Source organism: Hyla sarda, chromosome 5 (assembly GCF_029499605.1).
Source record: "Hyla sarda isolate aHylSar1 chromosome 5, aHylSar1.hap1, whole genome shotgun sequence".
NCBI classification, from domain to species: Eukaryota; Metazoa; Chordata; class Amphibia; order Anura; family Hylidae; genus Hyla; species Hyla sarda.
In genome coordinates, this window is record NC_079193.1 from 104393670 (window position 1) to 104410188 (window position 16519).

The window sequence follows — 16519 nt, forward strand, 5'->3', positions numbered from 1 at the left end:
AGACACGGGAGTCGTTGGTTCTTCCATATGACCCAATGTCTACAGCAATGAATCTGTACTGCGCATCCGCAATGGCCATGAGTATAGTGGAGAAGAACTTCTTGTAGTTGAAAATCCGTGTGTGCCGGCTTCTGGATCCTGATGTGCTTCCCATCAATTGATCCTACACAGTTTGGAAACTGTGTTGTCTCCTGGAATTTCTCTGCTATGCGAATCCAAAGTTCTGGAGAAGGTTGTGGGAGAAATTCTGCTGCAAGGCAATCCCACAGGGCATCACAAGTGGTCCGGACAATCCTTGAGATGGTGAAAATTCCCAGGGGAATCTGGAAGTGGAGCGATGAAAAACTCTCACCTGATGCCAGGAACCTGAAGAAAGAAAAAAGGGGTTTGAGTATTTTGTAGAACACATTGAATGAAAAATGCACAAAAAACAAACAAAACAATACTACATACCTGAGGGTTATGACGAGGCGTTCCTCTGGTTAAATGCTCCTTCTGAGGTGGGTGTCTTGGCGACGGATGCGTTCACTGATGCGTGCTGGAAGACAATCGAATGTTGCTACTGACGTCCGTAGGTAGTTTGCAAACTTCTCAGGGTGCTGGCGCAGCTCCACATACAAAGTGCTTTGCACACCATGGGTCATCCGTGCCGCAGTGATGGGATGCATCCAAAATCTTCTGCGGTGGTGGTTGCGACGCCTTTCGGCATCTAGATACCTGCTTCATATTCTTCGACACGCCACAGCAGAACATCGAAACTGTAGGAAAGATTGGTGAGAAACATGGTGAAATTCTTCAGACAGCAACAGTACTCTCCCTCGCAAAGCTGAAATTCAGACTGCTGCCAGATCATTGTAGCCCCCTTTTTATATCCCACCCTTGGAGTCGGAGGCGGTGCTTCGAGGTATGAACTGGTAGGAGAGGTGTTAACAGGTAGGAGAGGTGTGAAAAGGATCAGTGTCTTTGTTCCACCAAAAATCCTCTGCTGGTTGAACTAGTCTGCAGACAGTATAATACACAGCAGTCCATTCCTAATAGTCTTTGATAGAGTGAAATTTTGTGTTTAGTACTCTTTTTTTTGTGTTTAGCTTTTTTTGGCTGCAGCCCTGTTGTATTTAAGTGTACTGTAGCACATTTTTCTGCCCTCATAAGTGCATATAGTGTACTATTTTGTACCTGTTAATCTGTAGAGGGCCTACATACTGTGAAAGGACAGCCAAAAGTAATCACCAGCTTGTGTTTTACAAAAATACTGAGTTTTTAGGCGTATTGTAGCGCATTTTTCTGCTCTCATCAGTGCATACCGTATACGTACATCTAAGTAGTGTACTATTTTGTACCTGTTAATCTGTCAAGGGCCTGCATACTGTGAAAGGACAGACAAAAGTAATCACCCCCTGGTGTTTTACAAAAATACAGAGTTTTTAGGCATACTGTAGCACATTTTTCTGCCTTAATAAGTGCATACCGCACATGTACATCTAAGTAGTGTATTGTTTTTTTTTACCTATTAATCTGTCAAGGTCCTACATACTGTGAAAGTCCAGGCAAAAGTACTCACTGGCTGGTGTACTCAGATGATTTTTTTTTGTGTACTGTAGAGCATTTTTCTGCCCTCATCAGTGCATACCGCATACCTACATCTAAGTAGTGTACTATTTTGTACCTGTTAATTTGTGAAGGGTCTAGATACTGTTCAAGGACAGCCAAAAGTGCACAACAGCTGCTGTTCTAGACAAATACTGTTTTAAGCGGAGTGAAGCATATTTTACTCCCCTCATATACGCACTAGGTATGTCAGGCAGAGAAGTGACGTGCACAGAGGAGTGGAAGATGCCTAAATCCTCCAGGCAGAGGTCGCAGCAGACTAGGGGCGAATGGCAGGAATCGCAGCGAAAGACCTGAGCTCCCATCAACAGTTAGCGGTCATGTCTCGACCAGCAACCCATCTGCAGTTGTCGATTGGTTAACACGGTCATCCACTTCATCACAAGTGACACCCCCAGTCAACAGTCGGTGGGTTCCTCAGATACAACCCTCCATTGCGGAATGGCCCAGGAGCAGTCCCTGTCCTTCCATTGCCTCTGTCCTATGCTGTTCCCTCCCCTACAGAAGTATCTTATGTTGTGGGTTCAGCTCCACTATTCTCTGAGGACGATCTAAGAGAGGACAATCAGCAGCTATTGCCCAGCCAAGAAGTGGAGGAGACATCCGCCACTTCATCCACTAGGCGGGCAAGTAGTGATGAGGAGAGTGACGTGGGAGGCCGGTGTAGCCAGGGTTCAGGGTCCTGAAGCAGACACTGTTGAGGAACCTGAGGAGGACACTAGGGAAGTGTAGACACTTGTTAATGATGATGAAGCCGATCGCAATTGGGAGCCGGGTGCAGAAGGGGCTTCATCATCAACAGGAGAAGAGTGTTGCAGGTTGCCCGTGAGGCAGCAGCTGAGCCAGCAAGGCAGTAGCATGATTGGCAGTCAGCGTGGTGGTAGAAGTGGAAATTCTGGAGGCAAACGTGCCCGGGGGAGACCACCTGCTTCGCGGCAGCCTACTTTCCTGGGAGGTAGTGGAACAGGGGTTCCTGGAGACGGCGGCAGTAGCAGTCAATTAGTGTGGACTGTTGGTGGGAAAATCATCTACTCGGCGGTGTGGCAGTTTTTCATCAAGCATCCGGAGGAGGTTCATATAGATACATGCAAGATATGTCGGCAGAAGGTGAAGCGTGGCCAGGGTCACAATGTTGGCACCACGGCCCTGCGTCAACATATGCTTCACCACCATAAAGCGGCCTTGGAGAACCGTGGCTCCTTTGTAGTGGTCCAGCCTGCTGCATCACCCAGTGGCACACCGCTACCTCTTTCAGCCAGCCAAGGCTCCCCCACCTTAACCGAATAGAGCTGTGTGTCATACTCTCCTTCTGTCGCTCCAGATGCTCCTGCTCCTCCTACTTTTAATCAGCCATTCCACCAACAATACATCGGCGAAGCCATGTCCAAGAGACAACAGTGTGCGCCCACTCATTCAATGGCACAGAAGCTGCTGGTGCTGCAGTCCCTCCCTTTTCAAGTTGTGCTCTGGACCTTTCAGAGAACTGAGGGCTTGTGCCGAGCCGAGGTGAAGAGTGTCAAGCTATCATTTGTTTGCGAAGAAGGCAGTATCAGCCCTGCAAAATTTTGTGGAAGAGAAGGTGGGCCAGTCCTTGAGCCTGTCGGTGTGTACCAAAGTGCATGGCAGCGCCGACATCTGGAGCTGTAACTATGGTCAGGGACAATACATGTCCTTTATGGCTCACTGGGTGATTGTGGTTCCTGTACAGTCACAGACGCAACTTGGACAGGTCACGCCTCCTTAGCCTCCACTGCCAAGACAAGTCTCAGTGGCCCTTCAGCATACCATGTGTGCAGGGCATGGCGGTGTCACTCTGTTGTTCATATGGTTTGCCTTGGCGAAAAGAGTCACACGGGGAGGAACTGCTAAAATTCATTCGTAAAGAAATTGGAGCATGGCTTACTCCACGAAAACTGAAAATGGGAACCATGGGGATTGACAACGGGAAGAACACCTTGCATGCACTGCAGCTGGGAAGGCTGAGCCATGCGCCCTGCATGGCACATGTGTTAAATCTGGTTGTGAAGCAGTTCCTGCAGTGTTCCCCTCATTCGCAAAACATCCTATCAATGGGAAGGAAACTTTGCATGCACTTCAGCCACTCGTACACCGCAAAGCACACCCTCCTTAAGGTATAGCGTCAGAACGGTATCCCCCAACATAGTCTGATTTGTGACGTTGCCACACGGAGTTCCACCCTTCATATGTTGGACTGACTGTACGAACAGAGAAAAGCCATCACCGATTTCTTGATGATCAAAGCGGGTAGGGGTACTCCCCTGAGTAACTTCAATGTGAACCATGCAGATGGGGGAGAGAAAATTCTCCTAGAAAGTGGTGTCCTCTCCGGCGCTCTCCTCTTGGAAGGTCTGAAGTATAATTTAAGCAATTAACTGGCAAAATGCAGAATAGAAAATAAAAAATATATTTATTAAGATCATGCAGATATAACGGCGCATTTTGAGGGGCGGGACCCCATCTTCGTCAGGTTTTCTGATTCGGAGTTGAATATGACTCCGGGATGAACAACGTCATTCCACTGCTTCATTTTTTACAGCAAGTGTTGGAAACAATGGCTGGTCAGGGCACTGGAGACATGGCTCCTACATCTCACGGTGACTTGAGCCCTGTGGGGCTTGAACTTGAGGAGGAGGAGGAGGGGGAGGAGCACAGTGGAGCACAGTTTAGATTTCGCCATATGGGCATTTTTCTACTAATCTGACAGGAGAGGAGGAGTAGGAGCAGCCAGAGGAGCTAGAGGGTTATGAGGAAGGTGAGACAGTACTAAAGTAATCACATATCACCTTGCATCCCTTTTTAAATCTTTTGTTAATTATTGTAAGAAATGTGGTATTCTTATATAATTAAAAATTTCTCAAGGGGGAAGGGAATATTGTTCTTGTAAAACAGGGAAGTCCACTAGACCCTCGTCCCTGTATAATTGTTCAATTCTAGTAATACCACACTCCGCCCATCTATGTAGGTCCAAATCAAAGACATTGCAGGAGATAAATTGTATTGGTGTATGTTGTCTTATATCTACCAGGGTTGTATTACTAAACTTATGGTAAAGCTCCCAGCAATGTAGACTAGCTATCGTCAAGGGTAGCAACTCTACTGGTTTACTAATATTCCAAAATTGCAAACGCATATTTCCCTTTTTAGAGTAATACTTCTCAATTTGAACCCAATGTACATTATCTTCTCCCTTCCACCACATTTTTAGTTGGACAACCCCGGAAGCAATATAGTAATGGAATAAATCCGGTAGGCCAAGACCCCCAGCTTGGCACATTTTTGTCATCAGCGAGTGCGAGACTCTAGGTTTATAGTCTTGCCAAATATATTGTGCTATGATAGTCCTTGCTGCACGGAAAAAAGAAAGGGGGATCTGTATAGGCAGTACTCGGAATAGGTATAGGAGTTTGGGAAGCACCATCATCTTAAAACTAGCAACTCTGCCCAGCCATGATATCTCTACTTTCCCAAATCTCTCCAGCTCTTGTTGCATCTTCCCCAAAAATGGGAGATAGTTGGTAGAGTATAAGGTTTTATATGTATTTGTGATGTTGATTCCCAAATATCCCACACCTTTAGTCTGCCAGTCTAACTCATGTTTTGCTTTTAAAGAGGTTGTTGTAGTTGAGTCTAAATTAAGGGGTAGTGCCTGTAATTTTGTTTTATTGAGAGAATAATAGGAAAGATTTCCAAATCTGGTTAATAGTTGAATAACTGTATCTAATGACTTTGTTGGTTCGGCTAAAGCAAGTAAAATGTCATCTGCATACATTGATATAGTATGACTATTAGTTCCTATTTTGATGCCTATGATTTCAGGATGTGATCTTATGGCATGTGCCAGTGGCTCTAATGCTAAAATAAAAATAAGAGGGGAAAGGGGGCAATCCTGGAGGGTACCATTAGTAATCTCTAACTTGTCGGACAATACCCCATTAACAAACACCCTGGCGGTTGGTGCTGAGTATAGAGCCTTCATAGGCCCCAAACTCTGGTCATCAAACCCCATTCTTTGTAACGCCGAGAAGGCGTAAGACCAGAATATCCAGTCAAATGCCTTCTCGGCGTCCACAGCCAAAAAAAAAGCAGGGATGTTATTCCTTTCCACGTGTGAAAGAATATTCATTATTCTCCTAGTGTTATCGGAACCATTCCTCCCCTTTACAAATCCTGTTTGATCTCCAGATATTAAATTTGGTATAATAGGGGCTAGCCAATTGGCAAAGATTTTTGTGTATATTTTTAGATCTCCATTCAGTAAAGATATAGGCCTAAAATTAGCAGGGTCATTCGACTCCTTACCAAGTTTAGGTATTATGACTATATAAGCCATCTGGTTTTCCTCTGGAAAAGTTCCAGTTTTAAAGGGGTACTCCGGTGGTCAACGTGTTTTTCCATTTTTGACTTACTCTATTTGTTTTGTTTCATTTCTATTCTTGTTGTTTAGCCTACTCTATTTCTGTTCTTTGTTGTCTTTTTATCCCCCACTTTATTTTCCTATCTTTGCTTCTATTTCCTGTTTCTTGCTGTGCTGAAAACTACAAATCCCAGGATGCCACATGCCTTGCTGGTTTGGGGCGGCTCCTTTTTGTTTGTTTGTTTATTCCACCCTTTACCCATCCTACTATTTTCCCGGGTCAGCCCCCTTATACACAGCACATTAATATAATCAGCCCTGGTTGGAATACACTGGCATACACACACACATAAGGGACTACAACTCTCAGCATGTGTCATTCAGGAGTCTTCAATTTGTGGTATAACACCAGCATGCTGCTTCTGTAGTCTCCTGGGGGTTGTAGGGCATGCACCAGTGGGTGCCTCTGTAGGGCATGCACCAGTGTTTCCCAACCAGGGTGCCTCCAGGTGTTGCAAAACTACAACTCCCAGCATGCCCTGACAGCCTTTGGGCATGCTAGGAGTTGTAGTTTTGCAACAGCTGGAGGCACAATGGTTGGGAAACACTGGTGTAACATGATGTGTATGCTGAATAGGCTAGAACAGTGTTTCCCAACCAGTGTGCCTCCAGCTGTTGCAAATCTACAACTCCCAGCATGCCCAAAGTCTGTCAGGGCATGCTGGGAGTTGTAGTTTTGCAACAGATGGAGGCACACTGGTTTGTAAACACTAGCATACACACACACACACACACACACACACACAACAGGGACTGCAACCCCCAGCATGTGCCATTCAGGAGTCCCCCCCGCCCCCTTCACATATAGGGGGAGATTTATCAAAACATGTGCAGAGGAAAACTTGCCCAGTTGCCCATAGCAACCAATCAGCTTGCTGCTTTAATTTTTATGAAGGCCTGTGAAAAATGAAAGAACCAATCTGATTGGTTGCTATGGGCAACTGGGCAAGTTTTCCTCTGCACAGGTTTTGATAAATCTCCCCCATAGAGATCATTCCCAGTATGAGATTTATTCCCCTGCAGTCCATACATCCCCAGCCCGTGGACCTTCTCATCCTCCCCTTCAGATAACATCTTCTCTGTGAGGTCCTTCTCCTGGGCAGACCTGCGTCCTTAGAATACAGAGCAGGGGGGAGGGGAGGGGAGGTGTACTCAGCTGGATGAGATGAGGGGGCGTGGCTTATTCCTCTCATGCAGACAGAAAAAAAAAAGCTGTGACATCTTGTCCACAACAGACTCAGAACTGTGGACAACAGTAAAAGAAAACCCTCTGAACTACAGAACTTCCTGCCCAACAAACAGGTAAGAAAAACACACACATGCTGCCAAAACATATAACACATGTATATTGCAAAAAAAACAAAACTTACAAAGAAGATGCCATATAGTCAAAAAAAATTACCACCTGAGTACCCCTTTAACTGCTTCATTAAACATTAAAGAAACGGGTCATATAGGGAACTAAGACCGACTTGAATTGTTTATAATAGTCGTTAGTTAGTCCGTCAGGACCTGGAGATTTACCGATCGGAAGGGTTTTGATACTCTGAGCCACTTCCTCCTTTGTAATAGGTATTTTTTTTTAATACTTTATTTTAAATTTCAAAAGGTAACAGGATAGCCTCCAGAAGGAGACAAAAAAACATAACAATCAAACAGAAACAGGCGTATTATCCGACCCAATATCACATAGATCAATGTTAGTCAGTACATCAAGCAGTAATCAGCAATATGTAGCGAGGGCAACGGAAACAAGAAATCCTAAATCATTGCTTTGAGTGTCGTTCCGTGACTTGGGGAGGCCCAAACGCCTAGCGATAAGCCCTCCATGATCAAGTTGCGTGGCTATCCGGCAAATCTTTAGATCTCCAACATCTAGCTATGGCAGTCCTTGTTACAGTGAGAACATGGAACAGCACAGTCACATAATTAGGTGGCAATATATCTACGTTCAGGGTCAAAAGTGCCACCTCTGGTCCCCAAGCAAATGGCACACAAATCAGGTTAGCTATCAGACCCCTGACCCTTTCCCATAGTGGTTGGATCTGTGGACAAATAAACTGCAGTAGCATCCTCTGGAGTTGAGCTATGTAAGAAGCCGGGACAACTACTGGGAGGTTTCTGAAGTAATAAAGGATCTTGGGCAGGATCATCATTTTTGTCGTGGCTATACGACCAGCCCACGAGATAGGCAGTATGGAGTAACCGTCTAGATCTTTACTAATCTGAGTTTTGAGCAAAGTGAAATTAACAGGGATCAATTTGCGGGGTTGCGAAGTTAGCATTATACCCAGGTAGGGGATCTGATCTATTTCCCAATTGAAGGGGTATCTGGACTTAATATCACGTACAATCTCCTCCGGGATATTAAGAGCTAGGATACTGGACTTCGAAGCGTTTAGTTTATAATAACAAACCCCGGAGAATCTATCAATAATGTCCATTACTGCAGGTAGGGACTTCTGAGGATGGGTGAGAAATATAATGACGTCGTCGGCGAAGAGTCCGATCCGATGGTCCGAACGACCAATTGTTATCACGGAAATCTCCGACGACGCCCTTATATGTTGAGCAAAAGGCTCCATGACCAGGGTGAAAATGAGTGGAGACAGGGGACAGCCCTGTCGTGTGCCATTACTCATAGGGAATCTCTCCGAGAGCGCTCCAGAGGAGAATACTCTCGCCGAGGGGCTCGTATAAAGGGCCATAACAGCCATACTGAAGTAAGAGGGGATGTTGAATTTATGCAGTACCTCTCTAAGATATCCCCAATGTACCCGATCGAACGCCTTCTCCGCATCCAGGGAAAGGAGAAGAGAAGGCGCTCGATCGGATTGGGCCTTGGTTATCAAATTTTGAAAGCGTCTCGTGCCATCTAAAGTCTGCCGTCCTCTGATAAATCCCACTTGGTCTCTTGAGATAAGGGATGGCAAACACATATTCAACCTGTAATAGGTATTTTTAATAGATCTTTTTGAGTCTGAGATATTGTTGGAATTGAAAGGGAATCTAAAAAAGCTAATATTTCTTCTTCAACTGGTTGGGTTGTTTTGTGATCCCTGTTTAAATTGTACAGCTTATCGTAAAATTCACTAAATCTATTGGCTATATCTTTTGGAGATATCAATTTTTCACGATAAATAATGATGGAGAAGTAAAAGAAAACATACTTTGGAACACACATAAAGCATTTATAAGGGGGTCATTCATAAAAATGGGACATCATCTTAAAAAACTAGAATGGCGAGAAATAGATGGACTCCTTCAGAAAATAAAAGAATTGGAGAACCTAAACAAGCAAGGAATAAATAATGGGTAAGGGGTAGAAATAAAAAAAATACTGGATAAACTACGGGAATGTTTATTTGCACTACACGAAGGCCAACTTAGGAGAATAAAAGCCATATTATTCATCAGATAATAGATCAAGTAAAATATTAGCAGCTAAACTCAAGAAAAAATACCTAAAATCTAAAATTCCTTATTTGTGGACATCTGACAAAAAAGGTAAATTGATATCACACATGTATTTTGACTTTTGGGTGTGTACTTTCTCTTCAGTGTTCTGAATGAGAATTTAGGGACAAATAGTTGTCAAACACCTCCAAATATGTAAATTTTTTCATAACAACAAAAAACTGATCAACGAATGACCATGACCTTTCCAAATTTGTAGCTGACAACATATAATTGGGATGTAAGATATATTCTCTAAACAAAGGACCAACCTCAGATCATAAATCAGAACTTAAATCAAGTTAAATTGTGGTGCAACAAACAACAAAAAATTGGTGGAACAACACCTTTTAAAAAGAGGAAAGTAAACATTGCCTGACTTGCCACACTTCACCCATGGCAACACTGATGATTATGCAATATAATAGAAAAAGTAAGGGCACTGTCACAGCTTCCAGCCCAAACTACTTCTAGCGTTGGCCCAAAATTAACCAGCCTAGTTTTTTCTCAGGCCTTGAAACAAGGGTCAGTATGGGAAAAGGTAAAAGTAAACATCAAAAAGTAGTGAGACAGGAAAGGGGAGAGCACACATGAGGCAGGCTTCACCTGTACGGGAATGCATCGCGGTCTCAGCAACCTAGCTCTGTATCTCCTGAAGGGTGCACATAAAACAGTATGAAGTATCAATAAGGATAAATAAAGAAGCACGTACGTGCACTCACCGCTCGGCGGAGATAGCTGTGTTTCGAGTCCGGTTCATGGGGAGCTGGGTCTCAGCAGTGCAGGTAGTATGGCGCTCGGAGGCTACGACGGCAGTTTTGCATGTGAGTGCGTGCTTCTTCCGGCCTCAAAGTTATGTTATCGCGCCCAGGTATTTATCAGCAACGGAATAGAGTGAGGTTACCATAGTCACACATAAACAAAAAACGGGGACGGGAAGTGTATAGGATCAAATAAGAACCACCACCGCATGCATATAAGAAAAAAGGAGATAACCAAACATGTATAAACCTAGAAAAAAACAAATAGAAAATAATAAAGGAGAGACCAAAAACCGGAGAACTATAAAAATATTACCAAGTGCAAGGATTATTAGAACAGAAAAAATGATGAATAAGAGTAAAAATAACTAAATCGTGAATGGTATAAAATATTATTCATCATTTTTTCTGTTCTAATAATCCTTGCACTTGGTATTATTTTTATAGTTCTCCGGTTTTTGGTCTCTCCTTTATTATTTTCTATTTGTTTTTTTCTAGGTTTATACACGTTGGGTTATCTCCATTTTTTTTTTTTTTTTTTTTTTTTCAATAGTAAAGTTTACTAAAGATTTTAAACATACAAAGTAGTAAATGTGCAAGTGACCAAGGGGCCAAAATATGTGGTGCACATGCGCCCAAAAGAAATAGACAGGCAGTATGGCAAACAAATCTCCATTTTTCTTATCTGCATGCTTTGGTGGTTCTTTTTGATCCCATAGACTTCCGGTCCCCTTTTTTGTTTATGCGTTACTATGGTAACCTCACTCTATTCCGTTGCTGATAAATACCTGGGCGCAATGACGTAACTTTGATGTAACTATATAATAAGGAGACTAATGAAGAACTAAATCAGAAAAGGAGACATGTCAACTCGGCCATTGAAGCTCACAGGGCCCCGAGCATTAGTCTTCAGGATCATGCAGGCTTCCTGCTGTAGAAGCAGATTATGTAAATCGCCTCCTGTGTCAGGTGTGACAATTTTTAAGAGGCCACCAAACTTAAGGACATCTACATTATTTCCATGACGTCACAAGATGTTCAGCTAATCTTGGAATCCCTGTACCTTTCTTAAGTGTGTATAGATGTTCCCTGAAGCGTGTGCACAATTGGCGTTTAGTTTGTCCTATATCAAAATGGGAGCAAGGACAAATGATATGGTACACAACATATGTACTTTTACATGTTATAAATTGGGATATTGGGTGAGAAATACCTCCTAAATTACAGAACTTAGCACATGTATTGTAGCTGCAAAATTAGCAATTGCCACATTTATAATTGCCTAACATTTTCGTTTCGCTTAGCCAGGTGGTGGGGCTATCAGTCTTCTTCTGATTTTTCTTTGTTAGATATTTCAGTTGATCCGAAATGGTGACATTCATCCGATATGTTATTAGTGGAGGTCTTTTTGCTATTCCGCAAATATCTTTATCATTTTCTGAGAAATGCCGATATTTACATACGGTAGTGTTAATAATAGAGTAGACTGGAGAATTTTTTAAACGAGAGGGTAAAGCGTTTCTCGTCCTGTTTTTTGTTCTTTTTATTTTTGTAAGAGAGTAGGTCTTGTCTATTCATATTTGCAACTATTTCCTGTGCACTTCTAAGGTATGACATAATATATAATACATAGGACAACTTCTATTAAGAAGGCTATCCTTTTATTCGTCCGCTTGGTGTAAATGCGTGTCTGGGTCACTGTTCAGGCACTTGAGCCTAATGAACTGGCTTAGAGGGATGCCACGTTTGGTGTGGTCTGGGTGGGAGCTGGAAAAATGTAGAATACTATTTTTGGCAATACTCTTTCTAAAACCTGATTAATACCTTGGCGCGATGACGTAACTTTGAGGCCGGAAGAAGCATGCACTCACGTGCGAATCTGCCGGCGTAGCCTCCGAGCGCCATACTACCTGCGCTGATGCTGAGACCCCACTCTGTGACCCCCTGTGAACTGGACTCCGTCACACAGCTGTCTCCGCCGAGCGGTGAGTGCACATACGTGCTTCTTTATTGATCCTTATTGATACTCCATACTGTCGTATGTGCATCCCGCAGGAGATACAGAGTTAGGTTGCTGAGACCACGCTGCATTCCAGTACAGGTGAAGCCAGCCTCTTGTGTGCTCTCCCCTTTCCTGTCTCACTACTATTTGATTTCTATTATTTTGGAGATTGAGCACCTAATTAGAGGCTGTCACCCGGTCCTGTTGTAATTAAATATGAACATGGAGACTCAGGCAGCTGAATTCTCAGGACCCTCTAATACGGGAAGAGACGGCACAGGGGCGTTCTCTACGTCATGCAATAGCTTGGATGAGATTAGAGTTTTAAGTGTTAATGCACTAGAATTTAACCCCTTCAGGACCAAGCCCATTTTGGCCTTAAGGACCAGAGCGTTTTTTGCACATCTGACCACTGTCACTTTAAACATTAATAACTCTGGAATGCTTTTAGTTATCATTCTGATTCCGAGATTGTTTTTTCGTGACATATTCTACTTTAACATGGTGGTACATTTTTGTGGTAACTTGCATCCTTTCCTTGTGAAAAATCCTAAAATTTGATGAAAAATTTTGAATTTTTCTAACATTGAAGCTCTCTGCTTGTAAGGAAAATGTATATTACAAATAAAAAAAAAATGTATTCACATATACAATATGTCTACTTTATGTCTGCATCATAAAAGTGACGAGTTTTTACTTTTGGAAGACACCAGAGGGCTTCAAAGTTCAGCAGCAATTTTCCAATTTTTCACAAAATTGTCAAACTCACTATTTTTCAGGGACCAGTTCAGGTTTGAAGTGGATTTGAAGGGTCTTCATATTAGAAATACCCCAAAAAAGACCCCATTATAAAAACTTCACCCCCCAAAGTATTCAAAATGACATTCAGTCATCATTTTAACCCTTTAGGTGTTTCACAGGAATAGAAGCAAAGTGAAGGAGAAAATTCACAATCTTCATTTTTTACACTCGCATGTTCTTGTAGACCCAATTTTTGAATTTTTACAAGGGGTAAAAGGAGAAAATGTATACTTATATTTGTAGCCCGATTTCTCTCGAGTAAGCACATACCTCATATGTCTATGTAAAGTGTTCGGTGGGCGCAGTAGAGGGCTCAGAAGGGAAAGAGCGACAAGGGAATTTTGGAGAGTACGTTTTTCTGAAATGGTTTTTGGGGGGCATGTTGCATTTAGGAAGCCCCTATGGTGCCAGAACAGCAAAAAAAACTCACATGGCATACCATTTTGGAAACTAGACCCCTTGAGGAACATAACAAGGAATAAAGTGAGCCTTAATACCCCACAGGTGTTTCACGACTTTTGCATATGTAAAAAAATATATATTTTTTTTCACTAAAATGTGTGTTTCCCCCCAAATTTCAAATTTTTCCAAGGGTTAATAGCAGGAAATACCCCCCAATATTTGTAACCCCTTCTCTTCTGAGTATGGAGGTATCCCATAAGTTGACCTGAAGTGCACTATGGGCGAACTACAATGCTCAGAAGAGAAGGAGTCATATTTGGCTTTTTGAGAGCAAATTTTGCTCGGGGGGCATGTCGCATTTAGGAAGCCCCTATGGTGCCAGAACAGCAAAAAAAAAACACATGGCATACCATTTTGGAAACTAGACCCCTTGAGGAATGTAATAAGGAATAAAGTGAGCCTTATTACCCCACAGGTGTTTTACGACTTTTGCATATGTAAAAAAAAAAAAATAAATTCCACTAAAATGTGTGTTTCCCCCCAAATTTCACATTTTTGCAAGGGTTAATAGCAGGAAATACCCCCCAATATTTGTAACCCCTTCTCTTCTGAGTATGGAGGTACCCCATAAGTTGACCTGAAGTGCACTATGGGCGAACTACAATGCTCAGAAGAGAAGGAGTCATATTTGGCTTTTTGAGAGCAAATTTTGCTCGGGGGGCATATCGCATTTAGGAAGCCCCTCTGGTGCCAGAACAGCAAAAAAAAAACACATGGCATACCATTTTGGAAACGAGACCCCTTGAGGAACGTAACAAGGGGTACAGTGAGCATTTGCCCCCCCCACTGGTGTCTGACAGATCTTTGGAACAGTGGGCTGTACAAGTTTTCATTTTCACGGACCACTGTTCCAAAGATCCGTCAGACACCTGTGGGGGGTAAATTCTCACTGCACCCCTCATTACATTCCGTGAGGGGTGTCGTTTCCGAAATGGGGTCACATGTGGGGTTTTTTTTTTTTTGCGTTTGTCAAAACCGCCGTAACAATGAGCCACCCCTGTGCAAATCACCTCAAATGTACATGGTGCGCTCTCCATTCTGGGCCTTGTTGTGCGCCCCCAGAGCACTTTGCGCTCACATATGGGGTATCTCTGTAGTCGGGAGAAATTGCGTTACAAATTTTGCGGGGCTTTTTCCCTTTTACCTCTTGTGAAAATGTAAAGTATAGGGCAACATCAGAATGTTAGTGTAAAAAATTTAATTTTTTTACACTAACATTCTGGTGTAGACCCCAACATTTCCTTTTCATGAAGGGTTAAAGAAGAAAAAGCCCCCCAAACCTTGTAACGCAATTTCTCCCGAGTACGGCGATACCCCATATGTCGCCCTAAACTGTTGCCTTGAAATACGACAGGGCTCCAAAGTGAGAGCGCCGTGCGCATTTGAGGCCTAAATTAGGGATTTGCATAGGGGTGGACATAGGGGTATTCTACGCCAGTGATTCCCAAACAGGGTGCCTCCAGCTGTTGCAAAACTCCCAGCATGCGTGGACAGTCAACGGCTGTCCGGAAATACTGGGAGTTGTTGTTTTTCAACAGCTGGAGGCTCTGCTTTGGAAACAGTGGTGTACCGGACGTTCTTATTGGGGGAGGGGGGCTGTGTAGGGGTATGTGTATATGTAGTGTTTTTAACTTTTTATTTTATTTTGTGTTAGTGTAGTGTAGTGTAGTGTTTTTAGGGTACAGTCACATGGGCGGGGGATTACAGCGAGTTTCCCGGCACAAAATTTGCTGCATCTCAATATGCGAGAAACCCACTGTAAAAGCCTCGCCCATGTGAATGTACCCTGTACATTCACAGGGGGGGGGGGGGGGTGCATCAGCTGTTGCAAAACCACAACTCCCAGCATGCATGGTCTGTTAGTGCATGCTGGGAGTTATAGTTTTGCAACAGCTGGAGGCACACAGGTTAGGAAACACTGAGTTAGAAACAGACGTTTCCCAACCAGTGTGTCTCCAGTTGTTGCAAAACTACAACTCCCAGCATGCCCAGACAGCTGAAGGGCATGCTGGGAGTTGTAGTTCAGCAACATCTGAAGGGCCAGATGTTGCTGAACTAAAACTCCCAGCATGCCTGGACAGTCAGTGCATACTGGGAGTTGTAGTTTTGCAACAGCTGGAAGAGCACGGATTGGAGACCATTATACAATGGTCTCCAAACTGGGGCCCTCCAGATGTTGCAAAACTACAACTCCCAGCATGCAAGGTCTGTTAATGCATGCTGGGAGTTATAGTTTTGCAACAGCTGGAGGCACACAGGTTAGGAAACACTGAGTTAGAAACAATGTTTCCCAACCAGTGTGTCTCCAGTTGTTGCAAAACTACAACTCCCAGCATGCCCAGACAGCTGAAGGGCATGCTGGAAGTTGTAGTTCGGTAACATCTGAAGGGCCAGATGTTGCTGAACTAAAACTCCCAGCATGCCTGGACAGCCAGTGCATACTGGGAGTTGTAGTTTTGCAACAGCTGGAAGAGCACAGATTGGAGACCATTATACAATGGTCTCCAAACTGGGGCCCTCCAGATGTTGCAAAACTACAACTCCCAGCATGCCCAGACAGCCAAAGGCTGTCTAGGCATGCTGGGAGTTGTAGTTTTCAGTCTCCTAGAAGCAGCAGTGAAGATCTTCACTGCTGCTTCTGAGGACCATATACTTACCTGCCGGTCCCGTCGCTGCTCGTCCACGTGGCCGGTCCTGCCGCTGCTCCTCGGTCCCGCCAGGTAAGGCCGCCGGTCCCCTGATGTTCCCCCCCCTATGCCGCAGGTCCCCGCGAGCCCCCGCAGCCATCGTCCCCCGTTCTGCCTGACTTCCAGGGGCGGGCAGTGCGGGGGATCTGAACTTTCACCCCAGATCACTGTGATTGGTCCACAGGGACCAATCACAGTGATCGCTGACCAGGACCATCAATGGATGGTCCTGGGGGTGAAGCAGAAGTTGTCCCCTGCTGGAAACAGCGGGACTTCTGCCAGTTAACCCGTGCGATGCTGCGCATCG